The sequence below is a fragment of the Tamandua tetradactyla genome, chromosome 9, assembly GCF_023851605.1.
Source record: "Tamandua tetradactyla isolate mTamTet1 chromosome 9, mTamTet1.pri, whole genome shotgun sequence".
Lineage (NCBI taxonomy): Eukaryota > Metazoa > Chordata > Mammalia > Pilosa > Myrmecophagidae > Tamandua > Tamandua tetradactyla.
In genome coordinates this window covers 30458442-30480722 of record NC_135335.1, presented here as the reverse complement: position 1 = coordinate 30480722, position 22281 = coordinate 30458442, and the positions used below count along the sequence as shown (strand labels likewise).

Here is a 22281-nt window from a genome sequence, read left to right as displayed (position 1 = left end):
CTTTGACTAAAATCAGCAAATTAAAAAAAAAAAACAAACCAGAAGGAAATAATAGGGTTTAGAAAAGCTGAATACATTACATTGCTTTTCTCTCTTAACCTTGCCTACATTATCTGGAGATGTCTATACCTATGCAGCCCTCTCTGCATAGTTACTCACCTCTTTATTGGACTTTCCCTGCCTAAGCGTAATCACCATCTCATTTGCCTTCAGAAGCCAAATATTTAGTATGATGTCAGCAGCATCTATTTTCTGAAGGAAACTAAAGATTTTTTTTTTCAAATAATCAAGTAGAAAAAGGTGTCACTCAACCCTTTTACTTGCTAGCAGAATCAGTTCCAGGAGAGGCTACCATGACCCCGATGGAAATTTTTTTCAATGTGTCTAAATTTTAACCATTCCTCTAACCAGATTAGTCAGTGGAAAAATTTCCCCTTCACCGCTGAGTGCAACTCTCATTATAGCAATTGGGCCCAGTTACTAATTGCTTACATTCTGTACTTGCCAAATGTGTTTAAATAAAGTGGCATGTGGGTGGGATGGTGCCTTTTCATCTTTGTGGATTTGATTGAACTTAATGACCTTTCTCAATAGACCTCCTGATAAAATACAAATCAAAAATATCCATTACAGAGAACAATCGTTTCTGGGAGCTAGAAGGACCCTTGGAGACCACCTGGGTCCATCTTTCTGTTGACACCCAGGAAACTGAAACCCCAAAGTGAAAGAACACACAGGGTTCAAGGGGCTCGAACCAGGAAGTGCTGCCAGCAGGCGTGTGGCAACTCAGGGGCCCGCCCAGCTCTTCCCACTGTGCTCCTCTCCCTGTGTTTCCCAAACCTCACTCATTGCCACATCCTGTCACAATTGCTCTGGCATATCTCTGTACAACCTGCTCTGCTACTTACTTAATACTTGTCTTTGAGTTAACCCATGTTTTAAATTTCAATACATTTCTTTTAAAAGGCTTCTTTAAAAAGGAAATGTACCTTAACCATGAACTGCAGGTAACCTCACAAATAAAATCAGGGAAAACATAAGCAGACGTAGATGGATGGATGGAAGCACGGATAGATGGATAGATGGAAGCACAGATTGATGGATAGGAAGAATGGTGTGGCAAATGTACAAAATGTTAGGAAGTGTTAAAGTTGGTGGATCGGGGTCGTTGGGTAGGGAGTCTGTTGGAGTACTCCGTGTGGGGTTTGTTTTTGTCTGCTTGTTTGTACAACTGTCTTGTAAGTTTGAAAAAGTTCGTTAAAAAGTAAATCAATGAAAACAAAGCAAAGCTTTTTCCTTCTAGCTTCTCATGGTTACCTTTGTTAAAGTGGGATTCTAGAAAGCACTGGAGAGGTAGGTATTAAAGACATATAAAAACCTAAAAAATTTTGCCTTTTACTGATCAAAAGGATTGAAAGAGAACAGAAGAGGGTCTTTCTCACAGTGGCGTTTAGTGTTAGTATCGGGAGGGATAAATCCACGTTTCCCAGTAACCTTGCTCCACACGTGAATGGCTTAGAAAGGTAGACAGATGCGGCCTGAGGTCTGGTTTTGCTACTCTGTCTCAGGTGGCCTTAGGCAAGTAAGGGCACCTCCTTATGGCGTCAGTGTCGCTTGCGCGGCTGTAACATCCCATGGTAACACCCCACTCATAAGGTAGGCTGTGAAGGTCAGGTGGCGCTGCCATCAGCACATGTTAATTCCCCTTCCTCTTTTGATTCAGTTCATGCAGTTTCTGTGGGAACCATCATCAAAAGATTCCAAATTTGCTTTTTCGTTTTTCCCCTCAGGACTGTTAGTGGTCAAGGAAAAGTCATAAAGCACCTTTGACCTCTACGCCTACTCTTCTGCTATAATCGTTTCCAATGTGTGTCCGCATGGAAAAATAAATCAGAGGACCGAATCAACTTGCAGGAGCACTCAATGGGAGGAAAATGAGTTTTTAAGCATCAGTGTATGTTTAAGAACTTATATTCACATTTAATATTCAGCAGTCCTTTCTCCCTTGGGTATTTGTGGCCTCAAATCTCCAATGCAGAAAAAAAATTGTGAATGAGGAACTTAAGACTCTACAACAAAAGGAAGGAAAGGGTCCAAGGCCAAAAGGATTTTGGGGGCAATTTCATACACACTTCAATAAAAATAGAACCATAAAATCAACATACCTCTCATATTGACATTGAGAATATTTATGATCTCTTTACTTACAGCCTTGGGTGCAACTGATTAATTTGTTTGGTGTCATTAGAAGATTTATTTTCTTTTTTTCTGTAAAGATTAGGTATGATATGTGTTTCTTTTTCCGTCATCTTCCTCCATCCAAATTTTCAATGCTTTTTTTTTTTTTTTTTATGGTTTAGGGTTATTAAATAGCTCTTCCCAGGTCCCAGAGTGATTGGAGAGACAGGAAAACTTGAATGCTCAAGATAACAAATGTAACAGGTAACCTGCTATTGCCAGTTAGCGATTGTTGCATAGCAAATCACCCAAAAACTCAGTGGCTTAAAAAAACTTATTTAGCTCATTATTCTGTGGGACAGGAATTTGGGTTGGGGTCTTGTGGTCTTGGCTGGCAGCAGGTCATCTCTGCTTCTGGGGACTGCCTGCTTGTCTGCTAGAAAGCCTTAGCTTCCTCCACATGCCTCACTCCCCATGTGCCTCTGTCATTTCTCCATCCAGCCAGCAGTTTGGTTGGAGTAAAGGGTCTGAGAGACACGGAGAGGGAGAATAAGCATGGTGGGCTTCTTGATGCTCAAGTTTCAAAATGACATAGTGTCATGCCAACCCCATTCTGTTGACCAGTACAAGTCATGGGACCAGCCCAGATGCAAGGTATTGAGAACTAAGCTCCATCTCTCAATAAGAAGAGCCGAAAAGTCACAATACTAAGTAAGGATGAAGGTACAGGGAGGCTATTAATTGGGGCAACAGATCTCTGCACTTTGCTGAAGAGATATTTCTTAAGCTCTGTCCCAGTTTAATATCCTGTGTTCTGTGTCTGTAGGCAGCTCAGCAACCTGGAACTAATTTGTGAAATTTAGTTGCTCTTACTCACCTTTGGCACCTGTTGGGATTTTATTTGGCCCCTATTTTATTCTTTCTCCCATTTTCAGATGGTATTTCAAGCCTTTCCTACACACCTCAAATCTTAGAGTATTTCTGAAAGTCTTCACAAGAAAACTGCAATGACATTTTCCTCTGGGGGGCAAAAGGGTGGGATTTACAATTTGCTGTTAACTTTTTGGTTCTAATTTGAATTTTCACATATGCATATATTACCTTAACCTAATAGTGATGAAACTCTCATGTGCCAGGCATTGTGTTAAGTACTCACCTTGTATTATTCCATCCAGTTCCATGAAATAGACAGTAATATTAATTAGCTTCATTTTATAGAGGCATTAAGAGAAGATGTCACCTGCATAAGATCATCTAGTTAAAAGTCAGTAGAGAGTGATTCAGTGGTAGAATGCTCGCCTTCCATGTGGGAGACCAGGGTTTGATTTCTGACCATGCAACCTCCCCCCAGAGAAAAAGTCAGCATAGAAAAGGAAAAAGTGGCCAACCAAGAATTCTATATCTGTCGAATTGTCATTCAAAATTGAGAGAGAGATTAAAACACCCCTATATAGGTAAAAATTAACAGGGTTTGTCACCACCAGATCAGCCCTACGAGAAATGCTAAAGGGAGTTCTGCAGGTTGAAATGAAAGGCTATTAAACAATAGATCGAAGCAACATGAAGAAATAAAGAGCTCTGGCAAAGGAAACAGCGTGGATAAATATAAATGCCAGTACTATTGTATTTTTTTTGGTTTATAACTCTTCTTTTTGCTTCTGATAGGATCTAAAATGCAAACACTTTAAAAAGTAATGATAAGCCAATGGCTTTGGACTCAAAATATATAGATATGTAACTTGTGACAAGTACTACCTAAAGTTGGGTGGAAGGAGGGGTATAGGAATATAGGCTACATATGCTATTGAAATTAAGTCGGCATCAAATCAAATGAGACTGTTAGATATTTAGGATGTTAAATTTAAGACCCATGATAATCACAAAGAAGATATCAAAAAATATGCAAACTCATAGAGACAGAAAGTAGGGTACAGGTTACCAGGGATAGGGGGACGGGGAATGCAGAGTTAATGCATAGTGGTTAGAGGGTTTCCGTTTGAGGTGATGGGAAGGTTCTGGTTATGGGTAGTGAAGAGGGTATCCCAATATTGTGAATGTGATTATCCCATTGAATGTTATACTTGAGAGTGGTTGAGATGGGAAAGTTTACGTTTTATATATGTTTCCATAATTAAAAAAAAAGATCAACAAAAGAGACAATGACAATTAAATGCAATACATAGTCCTGGATGACATCTAATAATGGAAGAGGAAACGCTCAATGGGACATATGAAAAAAATTGGAATACAGACTGTAAGCTTTATATCATTGAATTTCTTGGACTTGACAACCTATACTTCAGGTGGTAACATAAGTGAATGTCTTGGTTCTTAGGAAATGGACATAGAAAAACATTTTCTCACATTTTCAGTAAATTGATGGACAGATAGATGGGATTGATAGAGAGATGGAGAGAGAAAATGATACAGCAAATATGGCAAAATATTAAAATAGTGAAGCTGTGTGTCTGGGGAAGGAGGTTTGTCAATGTTCCCTGTATGGATTTTTTTTGTATATTCATGGGCAGGCACCAAGAATTGAACCCAGGTCTCCAGCACGGCAGGCGAGAACTCTGCCTGCTGAGCCACTGTTGCTGCCCCTGTATGGATTTTGTATTATTTTTGCAACTTTCAAACTGTGAGGTTTTGAAATTATTTCAAAATAAAAAGTTGAAAGAAAAAAATATTTTAATTAAAAAAAAAAAAAAAGGTCAGCAGAGCTGGGGTTTGAATCCAGGCTGTCTGGTTCCAAAATCTATAGACCTTCCTACTGTACTGTATTGCATCTTCTCACAGAAAATATCATGAAAGAGTTCTTGGGGGTGCAGACCTATCATGGGTGGGACTTTTTGATTAGGTTGTTTTCATAGAGATGTGACCCCACCCATTCAAGGCGGGTCTTAATCCTTTCTTTTATGAGAGAGAGCTGGAGGCATTTAGAGAGAGAAAAAGAAACATCCAGAGACATCTCGGAGAGAGCTGATACAGAGAACAGAGAGATGAAACCAAGTGAAGGACACAGAGGGAGAGATACATCCCAGAGATGCTGAGAGGAGACTCGTAGGACACAGAGAGCTCAGAGAGGTGTCCCCAGAGAAGTAATCAAGGACCACAAATGCTCAGAGAGAAAGCCACTAGAAATAGAGACTGAGAGCAACAGAGCCCAGGATCAAGGGACTGGTAGACAGCACTATGTGCCTTCCCATGTAACAGAGGAAACTTAGATGCCAGCAGCCTTTCTCCAGAGTCAAGGTATCATCCTCTTGATGCCTTAATTCTGACATTTTCACAGCCCAAGAACTGTAAATTTGTAACCTAATAAATCCCCTTTGTAAAAGCCAATCCATTTCTGGTATGATGCATTTCAGCAGCTTTAGCAAACTGAAACAGTCACAAAAAACATCTTGGCATTAAATCTAGCGGACACTTTTCAGCCCTTCGAGAGACTTCTGGACAGCATTAGGTTCTATTAACCATATCTTTCTTCCTGGAACATGGTGTGCCTTTGGAGCCTGTGAAATCATGCCCTCCGTTTTCTTTTCCCTGTCTCCATCGACTTTGCAAACTCTTTCCTCCTCGTTTTTTTCCTCCTCATGAGGCCCTCTGCTAGGTCCACTTCTTCCAGTCCACATCTCCTGAACAATCTAATCCATCCCATGACGTCAGTTACCGTGCACGGTCAGTGACTTTCAAACGTTCATCTCTACCGTGAGTCTCATGCTATGTCTCTTACTGCCTGTCAGGTCTCTCCACTTGGCTGTTCCACAGAGAAGAAACAGTCTTGAATGAATTCAGTATCACTCCCCTGCTACTAGAAGCACTACTAAAACTTAATCCTTTTTCATGTTCCTTGTTTTGGGAATGGACCACCTGCTAAAACAAATCAGAAATCTGAGCATTAGCTTTCTTGGAAGAGGGGACGACAGAGGGGTGGGTTGTTGGGCAGATACATGCACCACCTGAAGAGGGAAGCCTCTCCTTAGGTTTTGGGATGACTGCTGCTATGCAGAAAGGTGCCCCTGTGTTGCCAGGCCTTGTGGCATTTAGAGAAAATCCGTAAGTCAGCGTTATCATGTGATGTTTCCTGAATTTCAAATGTTGGTTGCTAATTAAAATACTTTTAAAGCACTGCACAGGCCAAACTAAACTTATTGCTGATGGGATGCAGTTCATTGGCTTCTAAGTCACAACTTCTATCTGCCCATTCTCCAGGGCTGAATGCTTCCTCTCTCATGGCTGTAGGTGCCATTTCTGGGCTATTTCCTGCATCTCTCTCTATAGCCTTTCCTTCCCTTGAGATCCAGATACACAAATCCAGCTGCTCAACAAGCCCCAAAACATTGGCCCAGTATGACCATATCCCTTTGCTCTTCATGAGAAGCTGGAAATTGGTTTTGCATTTGAAATCTCCAATTTTAAAATTCACATTTAAAAAATCAGATAGAAGGTACATTTTCTTGGGTCAGATTTGAAATGGGGGCCACCAAGCTGCCACTCCCGACTTAACACAAGCCATTCGCCCACTCAGCACTGCGCTGAGCGTTCTGTGTACACTAGCTCACTTGATCCTGACCAAACAACTTGTGGTAGAGTATATACCCCAATGAAAGGCATGTTATTAATCTTATTTCACATTCCTATGGGTGGGAGCTTATTTGTAAATAGGCTTTTTTGTTGTTGTTGAGACATTATTGTTAGTTAAGCTGTGGTCAGCTGAATCAGGGTGGGTTTTAATCCATATTCCTGGAAGCTTTATAAAGAAAAGAAACTGGAAGTCAGGAGTGAGAGAAGGCCACAGAGGAACCAGAAGCCAAAAGCCAGCAGAATCTGGAAGAGCAGACCCAAGGAGAGAGCGATTGCCATGTGACGGGAGGCAGAGATGCAAGTTCAGGGTCCCCAAGGATTGTAGTTAGGCAGCACTAGGATCCTACAAACTTTGGAGAGAAAGCATTGCCTAGCTGACACTTTTTGAACTTCCAGCCTACAAACCCTGAGTCAATAAATTCCAGTTGTTAAGCCAAACCACTGTGTAGTATTTGTCATAGCAGCTCTGGCAAACCAAGCCATCCTTGATGGTGGACATTCACAGTTCGTATTTCAGGTGAGGAGGAAGGGTCAGAGAGGTAACATAAGTTACCAGGAAAGTACACAGCTCGTCAGAGGAGCATATTTCTGAGACTTAGATACTTTTGTTTGACTTAATTTCCTCTAAATTTGATTGGGTAAGCTGTTATTCTTCTCCATCATTCACTTTAAGTATCATTTCTATTCCCAACTTCTTTTCTTCCAATGGGAATAATTTACACTTAAAGTGTACCACAGCAAAAATCCTGTGATTGAAACAAAGCTGTAGTAGTTAATTTGTACGTACTAAAATTGCTAATAAGAGAAACTCTTGGTTGGCAAGTGGGATTATGGTACTTGTGCAGAAAGATGCCACTTTTACTTTAATTGCTGCCCTGCCTTTTGATCCTAGGCTGTAAGGGTAGGTCTTGTTGACTAGCATTTTTCTTGGAAATCATCATTATCTAGAATAATATTATTCTAGAGAAACTGGAGACCCCAATATTTCTGCGGGCCCATGGATAGGCAGGAAGTGGTAGCCTGGTGATTTCCCTAACTAAATAAGAAGCCAAATGTAGGACTTCCACATCTAGGAAGATGGAGTAGATGTAATTTTTGCTATTCCTCTTGCTAAGTACAACTTAAAACTCTTGTTATCACATATAAAACAAATATAAGAAGAAACAGAAAGGTGGAAAGAGGAAAGTAGACTGCCTAGGGACCTTGGGACCTAAAAGGAGTAATACACTAGTAAGTTCCTTGCGTTTTTTCAAGTCGCATATCCCAGACTTGAGCTGAAGAAGCTGGAAACCTGTAAATGCCAACAGACAAAGACCTCCCACCACCAAAAATAAATAATAAAACCACCCAACAAAAGCCTGCTATGTTTTGCCAAAAAACAGGGAAGTGTTAGTCTAGCAAGACAGAACTCTTTTAGACAATAACTGCTCTATGTCAGCCAAATACCAAAGGGGAAAATGGCATCCCCTCCCAAACACTCAGTGGGAAACCTGGACTTTTACCTCCACCTGGAACTAGCAAGGTTCTCTGCCTTCCCCTGCAAAAGCAGTGTTAGAGAACATCAGCTAAAACAGAAGGTTAAAATAAAATCCAGAGTCTCATAACATAATACAAAATTATATATGTTTCAACAAAAAGTTACTTATCTTACCAAGCACAGAGAGCCTTAAAACTGAATGAAAAGATAATCAATAGATGCCAACAAAAAGAAAGGAGTCTTTAAAGCAGCCATGATGATAATGCTTCAACAAACAATCATGATCATGTCTTAAAGAGGTGAAAAATTGAAAGTCTCAGTGAAGAAATAGCAGATATAATGAAGAATCAAATAGAAATCTTAGCCCTAAAAATGCAATAACTGTAATAAAATGTTTAGTAGAAAGGCTTAACAGCAGAATGGAAGGTACAGAAGAGTCAGTGAACAATAAAAAATACCCAATTTCAACAGCAGAAAGAAAAGATACTGAAAAAAAAAAAGAACATAATCTTAGGGACTTGTGGAACTATAACAAAACATCTTAACATTCATGCTATCAGAGCCCCAAAAGGAAAGGAGAATGAGGGTGGGGCTGAAAAAGCACTTGCAAATATAATGGCTGAAAACAGCCCAAGTGTGTGGTAATATAAACCTATAGACTCAAGAAGCTGAGCAAACCCCAAATGGCATAAACCTAAAGGAATCCATACTAAAATACATCACAGTTAAACTCCAAAAACTAAATTCAAAGATAAAATCTTGAAAGCAGTAGGTGAGAAAGGACACCTTGCCTACAGGGGGAAAACAATTTGAGTGATAGTAGACTTCTCATGAAACCAAGGAAAAAGCAATTGGTTTTCCTTTTCTTGTTGAATTTTGTAAATTGTATTTGATGCTTGAAACAAAAATAATAACACTGTCTAATATGGTTCTCAATGTAAGTAGAGGAACTATTTAAATATAAATACTTAAAGTATAAAAGGTGGAGTAAAGGAATGTAAAAGGAGATGAGGTTTGTGTATTTCACTAGAATGGTAAAATGGTAACATCAGTAAACTGCAATGTTATTATATATAATGTAATACCTAGAGCAACCACTGAAAAATCTATGCAAAGAGATACACGCAAAAACTCTACAGATAATCAGAATGGAACACTAAAAAATTCCTGTTCGAGTAACCCAAAGGAAAGTAGGAGAAAGAAAACAGCAATGAAAAACAGAGAGAATAAGAAACAAAAATTGAAATGGCCGCTTTAAGCTCTAACATATATACCTATATTAAATGTAAATGGTCTAAATACATCAATTAATGACAGAAATTGGAATATAGATTTTTAAATGACCCAATTATATATTGTCTACAAGAGAATCATTTCACATATAAGGCTGGTCTATGTAGGAAATCCCAAGAAATCTACAAAAAAAAACCCCAAAATAAACAACAACAAAAAAACCACTCCTGTATCTAATAAGTGAGTTTAGCAAGATTGCAGGATACAAAACCAACATACAAAAAATCAGTTTTATCTGTATGGTAGAAATAAACACATGGAAATGGAAATTTAAAGTATATATAACATAATTAGTAAAAAAAAAACAAACCAAAAGGCATAAATCTCACAAAATATGTATAGGATTTACATGCTGAAAACTACACAACACTGTTGAAAGAAATCAAAGATCTAAATAAATGGACAGTTATGTAGTGTTCATGAATTGGAAAACTCAACATACTAAAAAGTAAATTCTCCACACATTGATATACATGTTTAATGCTATTTCTATCAAAATTCAGCAAGACTTTTTGTAGGTGTAGGTAAAATTATTTTAAAATTTGTATGTAAAGGCAGAGGGACTAGAATCACTAAAACAATTTGGTTAAAGAATGAAGTGGCAGGAATCAAGACTGTGTGGTATGGGTGGAAAGATAGACTTGCAGATCAGTTTAACAGAATAGAAAGTCCAGAAATAGACCCACACAAATATGCCCAACTGATTTTTGACCAAAATGTAAAAGCAATTCAATGGAGGAAAGATAGCCTTTCAACAAAATGATATTGGACCAATTGGATATCCATAGCCAAAGGAACCTTCATCTAAATTTCACTTATTATACTCAAAATGGACCATGGACTTAAGTGTAAAAATGTAAAACTATATCATTTTTAGAAAACAAAATAGGAGAGAATGTTCAGATCTATAATTAGGCAAAAGATTGTTAGACTTGACATCAGAAGCATGGTCTATAAAAGGAAACATTGATAAATTGTACTCCATTAAAATTTTTGAAATTTGCTTTGCAAAAGTCCCTGTTAAGAAGATAAAAAGGCAAGCTGGAGTATGGGAAAAAGTATTTGTAAATCACATATATGAATGTCTGAGCTTGCCGGGGCTGTTGTAAGAAACACCACACAGTGCTTGGCTTAAACAACGGGAATTTATTGGCTCATGGTTTTGGAGGCTAGAAGCCCAACATCAAGGCTTTGGCAGGCCCAGCTTCCTCCCAGAGTCTGAGCCCTCTGGTGCTGGCTTGCTGCCATCTGTGTGGTTCTTTGTCTTGCATCTCTGCCTCCATCGCATGGCTTTCCTTCTGGCTTTTCCTTCTCCTGCTCAATCATCTGTGTCTCCACCTAGATTTCCTTTCCTTGTAAGGACTTCAGCCACATGGATTAAGGCCCACTCTGATACAGCGTGGCCTCATCTAAATAGGATCTTTGAAGTTCCTATTCACAAATGAGTCCACACCTTAACTAGTAATAACACCGTCAAAAGTCTTATTCACAAGTGGGTTCATACCCAAAGGAACACAGAATAAAACTTGCACATGTCTTTTGTGGGGTACATGATTCAATCCCAACAATAGCAAAGGACTAGCTAGAATATACACAAAGAACTCTCAAACCTCAACAGTAAAAAAGCCAGCCAAACCAATTAGAAAGTGGTCAAGAGGCAGAAAAATTTCATTGGATAGGATCTGCTGATGACAAATAAGCACACGAAAAGATATTCAACATCATTAGCAATTAGACAACTGCAGATAAAAACCACAATGAGATATCACCACGTACCTTTCAGAATGGCTAATGTAAAAAAAAAAAAAAATAGCAACTACCAAATGCTGAGAAGAAGGCAGAGAAACTGGATCACTCAGATTGTTGTGTGTATAAATCATTCTTTTTTATTGCTGAATAGTATTCCATGGTATGGCAAACCACTGTTCAAATTCATCCATTGAAGGTTATCTGGGTTGTTTCCAGTTTGAGGCTATGATGAGTAAAACTGCTATAAACGTTTGTGTTGGGTGTTTTTGTGTCTGTGCGAACATCAATCTTCACTTCTCTGGGATAAATGCCCCAGAGTGTAATTTCTGGGTCATATGGAAATTGAACTTTTATTTTATTTTTTTAAGAGACTGCCAAAATGTTTTCTAGGGTGGCTATACCATTTTACATTCTCACCAACAAACTATGAGTGATCCAGTTTCTCTGCCTTCTGCCCAGCATTTGGTAGTCGCTCTTTATTTTGGGGGAAGGCGGTCAGGGGAGGGCAGCTTGTCAAAAGACAAATCAGAGTCGAGTCTGCAGATTACAGCATTTTATTTGGGATACCAGAAGTTTTGCTGCAGCAAGGAAGCCAGGTCACTTGCAAAACTGGATGCAGCTTTGAATTTCTAGGAATTGCAAGGGATATTTATAGACCTAAAAAGGAAGTTAATATCACTGCTATTGATCGAATAAAGATTTGTTCATCTTAAGGGGAGGGTGAGTTTAGGGCTTTATTTTGTATTGGGTCAAACACAATGAATTAAGGCTAGCTAGGCCAGGTGACTTGGTGAGGGTTTAAATTTTCAGAAGAAGGAATTCAAAGATGAAGTAGTACATGGGTTTTTGTTTTTGTTTTGTTTTGCCTCCGAGGGGTCTCTGGGGCCTCCTCTACATAATTTCATCAATTTCCCCCACTTTGGTCATTCCCTCCGGTAAGAAGGCTTGACCAACACTGTTATTAGTCTCTCATTTACCTCTAAAAGACTCTTGTGCCTCGTCACTGATTTCACAGGTTGGCTGAAGTTCTAGATTTTCACGGTCCCGTTTGTGCTGGTTTTGTATCCTTAGTTATATAATTCGTCAAAGTAGTGGCTGCATGGTAGCATTTAAAAGTTGAAAGATCAGACTAAATGAGGGGTATTATGAATATAAAAATTAAGAGGATAACAAGTGCCCCTATTAGGACATCTCTGAGCTAAGATCCTCAGGACCCTAGAAGTCAACCAAATGAGAATCAGATGTTAGGGTATTATTGGAGATGGAGCTTGGCATTGTAAGGGGTATAAAATGAAAAATAGAACGTTTAGACTGACTGCAAAAAGGAAGAGAGAGGGAATAAGATAAAATTCAGGCGGGTCTTCATCCACGAACATGGATCTGACATCTTGGGTAAAAGCTGTCTATATCAGATGCTGATTGTTTCTGGAATGCTTGTGTCAATTTTAGCACATTTTAGTTGTGACAGGTGGATCCAGGAATAAAACAATTCCTTATAATTTTATTGCTGTAATGGTGGTCAGTAAGACTTGAGGAGGTCTTTTCCTTCTAGGTTTTAAAGCAGTTTGGGTATACCAAGAAGGGTTGATAGTCAACAGAGTTTGCTCTAGAGGAGTCTCAGGGAGAAGTCTAGATCATGAATGGTGGAACTGGATATGTGTGATTAGTTCCTTCCCATAATTAGCAATAGGTTGTAATAGGTTGTAGTCTAGTAAAATGGCAGACAAACATCAGCCTCATGGGTCTTCCCATTATGATCTCATAGGGGGTTTGCCGATATTTTCCTGATGTGCTAAATGCTGTAGTCATCAAGACCAAGGAAACAATGCTAGGCCAAGGTATAGAGAGAGGGATTCAAAGAACTTAGCCAATTTCAGTTATAAGACACCATTGACTCTTTCTCCCTTTCCTGACAATTGAGGACGGTAGGGAAGCTTTTGGATGATGGGTAAGACCTTGCAGAGTTCTTTGATTATAGTCCCAGTACACTGGAAGCCTCTGTTGCTTGAGAGAATAATAGAAGGAGTTTCTCAGTGGGGAGAATAAAGTCTAATACTTTTGTAGCTACTATGAGGGCATTAGCCTTGTGACAAAGAAAAGCCTCTATCCATCCAGAAAACAGACACATGGTAACAAGGACATATTCCTATCCCATAGAAGGGGGTAACTGAATAAATTCCACTTGAAGATGTGCAAAGGACCCTGTCAGTAGAGGTATTGGGCCCTGTCCCACCTTTACAGTTTTACCAGTGTTATGTAATTGACAAGTGGAAAGTGATTCATATATTCACTTTGCTTCTTATTTAAAGTACCTTTTTTTCAACTTTTTAATTATATAGTATAATATATATACAAAACAAAGAAATAAAAAAGCAATAGTTTTCAAAGCACTCTTCAACAAGTAGTTACAGGACAAATCCCAGAGTGTGTCGTGGGCTACCATACAGTCCTCTCAGATTTTTTCTTCTAGCTGCTCCAGATATAGGAGGCTAGAAGGCTTAAATATTCTTTTGTCATCACTATTGACTTTTTTTCCTTCTTTTTTTTTTTGTGAAAAATAACATATATACAAAAAACTATGAATTTCAAAGCACAGCACCACAATTAGTTGTAGAACATATTTCAGAATTTGGCATGAGTTACAATTCCACAATTTTAGGTTTTTACTTCTAGCTGTTCTAAGATACTGAAAACTAAAAAAGATATCAATTTAATGATTCAGCATTCATATTTATTTGTTAAATCCTATCTTCACTGTATAACTCCACCATCACCATTGATCTTTCTATCCCTCTCTTTAGGGGTGTTTGGGCTATGGCTAACTTTTTCATGTTGGAAGGGTCTGTCACTATTATGGGGTAGAGAGATGGAACTTTCTGATGTTCTGGAAAGGCTGGGCTCTCTAGGTTTCAGGACTTATCTGGTCCAGGGACCCATCTGGAGGTTGTAGGCTTCTGTAAAGTTACTCTAGTGTCTAGAACCCTTGTAGAATCTTATATATTGCCCTAGGTGTTCTTTAGGATTGGCTGGAATGGTCCTGGTTGGTGTTTTGCAGGTTACAATAGGTAGCAAGGTCTAACTGAAGCTTGCATAACAGCAACCTCCAGAGTAGCCTCTCGACTCTATTTGAACTCTCTCTGCCACTGATACTTTATTAGTTACACTTCTTTTCCCCCTTTTTGTCAGGATGGAATTGTTGATCCCATAGTGCCAGGGGCAGATTCATTCCTGGGAGTCATTTCTTACATTGCCAGGGAGACTTTCACCCCTGGATGTCATGTCCCACGTAGGGGGGTGGGCAATGATTTCATTTGCAGAGTTGGACTTAGAGAGACTGAGGCCACATCTGAGCAGCAAAAGAGGTCCTCCAGAAGTAACTCTTAGGCATACCTATAGGTAGCCTAAGCTTCTCCACTATCTACATAAGCTTCACAAGAGTAAGCCTCAGGACTGAGGGCATGGCCTATTGATTTGGGTGTCCCTAAAGTCTGACACAGTATCAGGGGATTCCCTGATGGTAAGGTTTAATAGTTCCCTATTCTTTCTCCCATCGCTCAAGGGACTTTGCCAATACTTTTTGATTATCTGCTTAATATGCTCTAGTATGCATCCAGGCATTACAATAATCTATACAAGATTAAAGGACCTCTTTCTTATTCTGAGCTTCCTGTGTTTCAGTTGTTCAAATAAGCTATACAGATAGGTTGAGTTAGGCTATGTGCTACAGATAATTTCAGTTCCAGACCAAACAAACCTTTCGAAAGTATAGACACTGTCTTCCCTACCCCTGTGTTCTGATTACTTTAATCTCAACCTGATTGGCTTCATTCTTGAATCAGGTTATATACATATATAACAGCCTCTCAAAATCCAGAAATAATACAATCCCTTTTTATTGAAAATGAAACTTTGACTTGTAGTTTATTGCTATCAGGGAAGAATTAGACTAAAACAATTAGGCTAAAACAATGCTACCGACAGGGAAGTTTGATCATTTCTGTGGCAGGTAACTTTTTTTAAGGATAACTAAAATTATCACCAACAACACCCTATTTTTATGTAATATCAGTCAGATCATTATCAAGACATATTATGGACAGGAGGATACTGACAAATCTCCAAGAAGTCTATATAATTTCTGAAGTATTTACATTAACAGCATTCTGCCCATACAAATTTAACTATGTATTAGAAAATCCCTTTCAATTTGGCAACACTTACCATGCAACTTATTACATATCAAATAAACTTATTTCTGCCATCTCTTTTTATAACGTGAAAGAATAAATCCTTTGTGATTTTTCAAGGGCCCTCTGGAAAATCCCAAAGACTGTTTTAAATAAAAAAGATGTTTAGGGTTTGATTTTGAGAGGGCAAAATGTCAAAAATTATCAGGTTTACGTACTTGGCCAAATTGGATCATAGGTCACTGATAAACAATAGATGGTTACTTATTTAGCCAAAGTGAGAATAAAAGATTTAAAAAGTAGGAGGAAACATGATTGTTAAAAAAAAGGGGGGGGGGACAGAACTCAGTTCTTTTAAAAGTGGGAAGACATGTATAAACAGTATAGGATGATAAAGTCAACATAAAGCCCTGAAAAAAAGACATGGACTCTTTGCCTTCTAGACCAATAACTCAGACGGCAAAAATCTTTTACCACTGCTTACTGAGAGTAGCCCAATAATCCAAGAAAATTTCATCACATGAACAGAGAGAAAACCAGATTCTAGTTTTGCATGAATATTCTGTTTGACATGAAGGCGCTTAAAAATAATCTTATAAATAAACTTATCAAATCTTAGCCAGCATTGACCATGACAAATAAAATCCATTTCTCCTTCTATAACTTTCTATATTCATTCACTTTCCTGTTTCTCATTCTGCAACAAGCAGTTGATTTGCTTTAGGATAAAACTCCCTCTTCTTTGTTACCCAAAATGCATCCTACATACCTGCGCTGGTTTGAGAGGATTATGTGCTCTAGAAAAGCCGTGTTTTAATCCTAATCCGTTTTGTGGGTGAAGCTGTTTTTTTAAAATCTCTATTCAGTACTGTATGTTGGAAGCTTGATTAGATTGTCTCCATGGAGATGTGACTCGCCCAATTGTGGGTATTAACCTTTGATTAGCGGGACATGTGGCTCCATCCATTCCAGGAAGGCCTTGATTAGTTTACCGGAATCCTTTAAAAGAGGAAGCATTTTGGAGAGAAAGAGAGAGCCATGAGAACCAAGAGAGCCCAGGAAGCCCAGGAAGCCAGTGACCTTTGGAGATGAAGAAGAAAAATGTTCCCAGGGGAGTTTCATGAAACAGGAAGCCAGGAGAGAAAGCTAGCAGATGTCGCCATGCTCACCATGTGCCTTTCCAGCTGAGAGAGACACCCTGAACTTCATCAACCTTTCTTGAGTGAAAGTAACCTCTTGTTGGTGCCTTGATTTGGACATTTTTATATACTTGCTTTGATTGGGACATTTCCACAGCCTTAGAACTGTAAACTTGCAACTTATTAAATTCCCCCTTTTAAAAGCCGTTCCATTTTTGGTATATCACATTCCAGCAGCTAGCAATCTAGAACAATACCTTACATACTTAGGTTCCAAAAAGATGTTGGAAATTATTTCCAAGCCGAAAATTTAATAAACATAATAACTTCTTAAATAAAATTTGTCTGAATAATAACTGAATTTGGTTAAACACAAATTTACATTTTTCATCATTTTAAACATCTAGTAGATATAATGCTAGCATATTTGATGAGTAAACCTGTATAAATTTAGGAAGAACATACCCAAGTCAAATAATATTGTATGTTTGTATTGAACTTAGCATTAATAACTTAGAGACATAGCTGTTTTTATTTAACTAACAATATTGAACTACTTCTGCTAGTCAAAGATTTACCTAGATTTTATGTACTTACATTTTAAAAATGTTTGGGTTTAGTTCTAAAAATAATCTTTTTTACTTTGAAAGTATAGAAGTTTGCTTTCCTTAATTCCTGGGACTTTAAGAATGTTAATTTATATAAAAGAGCTTATTTATCTTTAAGCCAATTTGAATAGAGTTCTTTTAAGGTGTTTTATATGTTAATTTGGGTTTATCATACACAGGTAGGAAAATATATATCAAACATACCAGCAGACACAAATAGAGAGCCGATAGCTTCAATTTAAAATTTTTCAGCTGTGAGTCAGACATAAAAACACAGAAACAAATAAGCACAAAATTCACTAGTTTATATAAAAGAGCTTCCTCTCCTTGCTGCACTCTTAAGTTTTTATCAGAATCTGTGTTCTTGGCAGAAGAGACAAGTTGGGGTTATTTATTTCATATTAGGACTAAAGCTTTCCCATCGATATACATGGAGGAAGAGTTTAAAGATTTTCTTTGCTCTGACATGTAATCTTACAGAAGCTTCGTCTTATTTCTCAGGCCTAATTGCCTCTTACATTTATTGGGCAAGAGAAATCTTGTAGCCCTTTCTGAGTTGGTCCAACAAGCTTTTGCCTCCAGGATTTAGCATCTGAGGTTCTGACCAACATGGGTACAAAGCTGATATAGGTCGGTAGCCCTGGCCCATACATACCCAAAAGATTTCTAAATTCTTTTGTAATATTAGCTGGTCTTATTTGGGGAAATCTTTAATTATAGCTCTTAATTCAATTCTGGTCCAAGGCTTAAAAGTTTAAGTTCTACTCTACTGGGCAGCCAGTTTCCAAAGAAGCCTTCATCTTTAAAGGAGCCTGGGCTAGATCATTTTGCCTCAGGGGGGTTAAGAGGAACCAGTTAGGGCAGGGCTGGGTACAGGGAACTAAAGGTAGTTTGGTTTGAGTTCCTTACCCTTTAATTTTTTCTTGGCCTTTTCTTTTTCTAATGAACTTTTAGAGAAGCTGTTTTGGAGGCATCTTGTCCTCTAACGGCCTCCATGTACCAACCTCAGATCCTTTTTTTTTTTTTTAAGGTGTCTCCCAAGTGATTAGTTTGTTCTATGAAGTTTCTTAAAGTGGCCACTACAAAGATAAATCTTCCTTTCATGAACAGGAAGCCACATGTAGCAGGTTCATAGTGTAAGTATATATTAAGAAGCATGAGTTTTAGCAGGCAGGGGAGAGGGAAATTTAGAGCAAGAAGACTCGTTATGTTGCGGTTAGATGAAATGTCTCTTCTGGCTCAGCCTCTAGGGTCACGTTCTAACCTTAGCAGAATCCCCTGGTGAATGGAAGTTCCAGAAGGGTGTCTGAAACCGAGCACAGGTAGCGTAATGGGTAGAAAGAAGGCTCATTCCACAGGGAATAAGTTAGCTTATTGGGCCTTTCTGATTCCCAAACCCTACGTCTCGGAGAGAGACAGTCAGGGAAATTAGAATGCTAGTGGGAGAAATGAAATGAAATCAAATGGAAAGTCTGATGTTGAAACAGAACCAAAGGCACCTAAACCGAAATCCTGAATAAAGTCAATTGAATTCAATGCACATTGCAGAATTCAGATACAAGAAGGGGTTACTTGTGGGGGTGCTGAGGCTCTGTTTGGGGCCCCTCACTTAGCTGTCACTGGAGCCCACAGCCCCAGAAGGCATCTTCTATATCTCAGTGAAACCTCCAAACTTGTCAAAAGTCAACTCGTTGTTAAGCTTGCAGATTATGGCATTCTATTCAGGACACCAGAAGTTTTGCTGCAGCAAGGAAGCTGGATACTTGCAAAACTGGGTTCAGCTTTGGGTTTCTAGGAATAGCAAGGGATTTTTGTAGACATAAAATGGAGGTTAAACTTGGCTGCTATAATTGTTGATTTTATGGGGGGGGATGCAAGGCAGGTGGTCTTTATTTCGTATCGAGTCAAACTAATGAACTAAAAGTTTGATTGGCTTTCTGGGTCAACCACCTTGGTGGGTGTTTTAGTTTGTTAATACTGCCGGAATGCAATATACCAGAATGCAACACCTTTTAAAAGGAAATATATTAACTTACAAGTTTGCAGTTCTAAGGCCATAACAATCTCTAAACTAATGCAGCCAGAGAAAGATACGTTGACTCAAAGATGGCTGATGTTTATCACATGGGAAGGCAGGTGGTTGGCATCTGCTGGTCCTGGTTCCCTTGCTTCCAGCTTCTGATGGCAGTGGTTTCCTCTCTAAGTGTCTGTGGACTATCACTTAGCTCCTCCAGGACACAACTCTAGGTTCTGGCTTGCTTAGTATCTTGTGGGAAGGCACCTGGCAGTGTCTTCTGGGCTCTGCATCTCCAAACGTCCGTGTCTAGGCATCTGCTCGCTCTGTCACCACTTGAAGCATCTTCAAATGTCTTCATCTCTGTCTGCTCTGAAGCAACTGTTTTCCAACTGTCTGTCTGCATCTAAGGTTTCTCCAAAATGTTTCCCCTTTTAAAGGACTCTAGTAAACTAATCAATATCCACCTTGAATGAGTCACATCTCCATCTAATCAAAAGGTCACACCCACAATCGGGTGTGTCACATCCCCATGGAAGCAATCTAATCAAAAGGTCACACCCACAACTAGACATGTCGCATCTCCATGGAAACAATCCACTCAAAGCTTCCATCTTAAACAATAGGTCTGCCCCTCAAGATTGAATTAGGAATGAAAACATGGCTTTTCAGGGGGTACATAACAATTTTACACCAGCACAGTGGGGATTTTAAATTTCAAAAGATATGAAGAGGAAACTCCAGAGGGAGTTCAAAGAGGAAGCAGGGCTCTGAGGGGCCCCTGGGGCATTCTCTGTGTGATCTGATCACATTCAATGTGGTATTTTCAAGGTTCACCCATGTTGTAGCAGGTAATAGGACTTCATTCTTTTGTTGTTGTTGTTGTTGTTGTTGTTTTGCTTTGTATACTCTATGGCAGGGGTCACATTCATTCTTCTTCCTTGTGTGTATCCCGTTACTGCAACACCACTTGTTGAATTTTTGTTTGTTCATTTTCTGTTTATTTGGGAAGTACACGGGCTGGGAATCGAGACTTCATTCTTTCTTAAGGTTGAGTAATAGTTTATTGTATGGATACACCATGTTTTGTTTATCCATTCATCTACAGATGGACATTTGGGTTGCTTCCGTCTTTTGGCAATTGTGAATGATGCCACTATGAACATCGGTACACAAATATCTGTTCGAGTTCCTGCTTTCAAATCTTTTGGACATAAACCTAGAAGTGGGATTACCAGGTCATGTCATAATTCTATCTTTAGCCTTTTGAGGAACCACAATTTTTTCCACAATAACTGCACCATTTTACATTGCCATCAACAATGGCTGCACCTTTGCCAGCACCTATTATTTTCCTGTTTAGAAAAATGCTAGCGATTCTAGTGGGTACACTCAGTTTTAAGGAAATTTCCCCAGCTCCTGCTTCTAAGACTGCTGTACTTAAGCTCCTGCATGGACATTCTAGAGGAGGTGCCCTTGATGAACAAGTCATTTGGTCACTCCTTCTCTTGGGCCTTAGGACCTGCCTGAGGCCAGAGGGTGGGTGAAGCCACTCTAGCACCTACAACCTAATCTCAAAGGCTGGGGTTCTATTTCCTAAGTTAGATCACAGACTCCATAGTGAGTATGACAATAGGGTGATGTTGAGACACCAGTTTCTGGGGCATGGCCATTCTTTACAGGGTTGCCATCATGCAGGTCATTTGCAGAGGAAGGAAGGGCTGGAAGGCCTGTTGAGGTCAGTGTGAGCAGGGGACATTTCTCATACTCCTCAGCGGCATAGGTCCTACCACTCATGTGTTGCACGTTAGACAACTAAGGCTCAAACGGCAAGTGAAGGAGATGCTGTTGAATCCAGTGCTTGTCCCTGTACCCCTTGCTGGCAAACTGCACTGCCACTTTTCTGGGCAGTGTTCAGCCTTTGCCCCCAGCTGTGGAGATGAACAGGAAATTGTAGGGTGCCTGGTTCCTGGGGCAAAGGGAAGGCTGCTGGGCACGCAGGGGTAGAGCAAAAAGGCATTTGCAGGCATGCATCTCTGCCTCTGTTATCTCCTGGGGATTTGCCTCCTGATCCCCAGCTTAGTACCTGTGTGTGTGTGTGTGTGTGTGTGTATAATGTGAATATGTTTGCATATGTGTGTGTGGTGTGTGGATCTGTATGTCTTTGTGAACTTGTGTGACTATGTGTGTTTGTGTGTCACTGTGGGTGTGACGTGTCTGAGTGTGCATCTCTGTGTACGCTTGTGTGTGCATGCAATGTCTGTGCCTGTGTGTGCTTTGTGTGTACATAAAGTGTCTGCATGTTTCTGGGTGTGCATATACCTGTATGTGTGCGTATGTGTGTCCGTGCATAGCTGAGCATGTGCTGCCTGTGTCTTTGCGTGCATGTGGTATCTGTGGGGGTGACGTGGGGGGAGGAGGGGGGGCTCTGTGTGCGCGCGCTTGTGCGTGCGTGTGGTGTGTCCTCCCGCGCGCTAAGCCTCGGGAGAGCCCAGCTCAGTTCAGAAGGGCCCCGTGGCTTTCCCGGGGCGGCCACCCCGGGGCGCGGCTGCCGGCTAGGTCGGGCGCGGGGAGGAGCGCATGGCATGGTCCTGGGGCTGCGCCCCCGCGCTCCTCCCCGCGTGCCGGGCACACGTGGGCCCCGGGCGCCGCCTCCCCTCACCGCCCGCAGGCCGCCGGGTCCCGCGCGTCCCCACCCACCTCGGGCCGCCCGCCCCCGCCGCGGAGCCCGGCCCGGGATAAAGTGGCGGCGCAGACGCCGCGCCCTGTAGCCGCTGAGCCGGCGGCGCGCAGCTCGGCCCGGCTCTGGTCCGCCGAGACGACGACCGCGCGGCGCTCGGGGGACGCGGACAGCAGCGCTCCTGACCCTGGTAACTGCCTCCCGGTCCCCGCCCCAACCCACAAGTGCCCTCCGCCAAGGTTGGAGAGCAGCACTGGGGGTCATTGGCACGCTCGGCGTGGGCTCTCCGTGCATCCATGTGTGTGCCTGTGTGTGTGTGCGTGTGTGTGTTCGTACGAGCGCGCGCCCTCCCCAGCTCCTTTGCACCAGCCC

General features: G+C 40.4%; 1 protein-coding gene across 5 annotated transcripts in view; it reads left to right on the top strand.

Annotated features, from left to right (window-relative positions):
- The window catches only part of MGLL (monoglyceride lipase), a 175734-nt gene that overhangs the window by 22362 nt on the left and 131091 nt on the right, over window positions 1–22281 (top strand). For 2 of the 5 annotated variants that reach the window (XM_077116339.1, XM_077116337.1), the window contains exon 1: window positions 21975–22099. The exons of 2 other annotated variants lie outside the window; for them this stretch is intronic. The gene's annotated coding sequence lies outside the window, so the exon portion shown is untranslated. Of the gene's footprint in view, window positions 1–21974; window positions 22100–22281 lie in introns of those variants that run through there. One more of the 5 variants, XM_077116340.1, reaches the window with a different exon arrangement.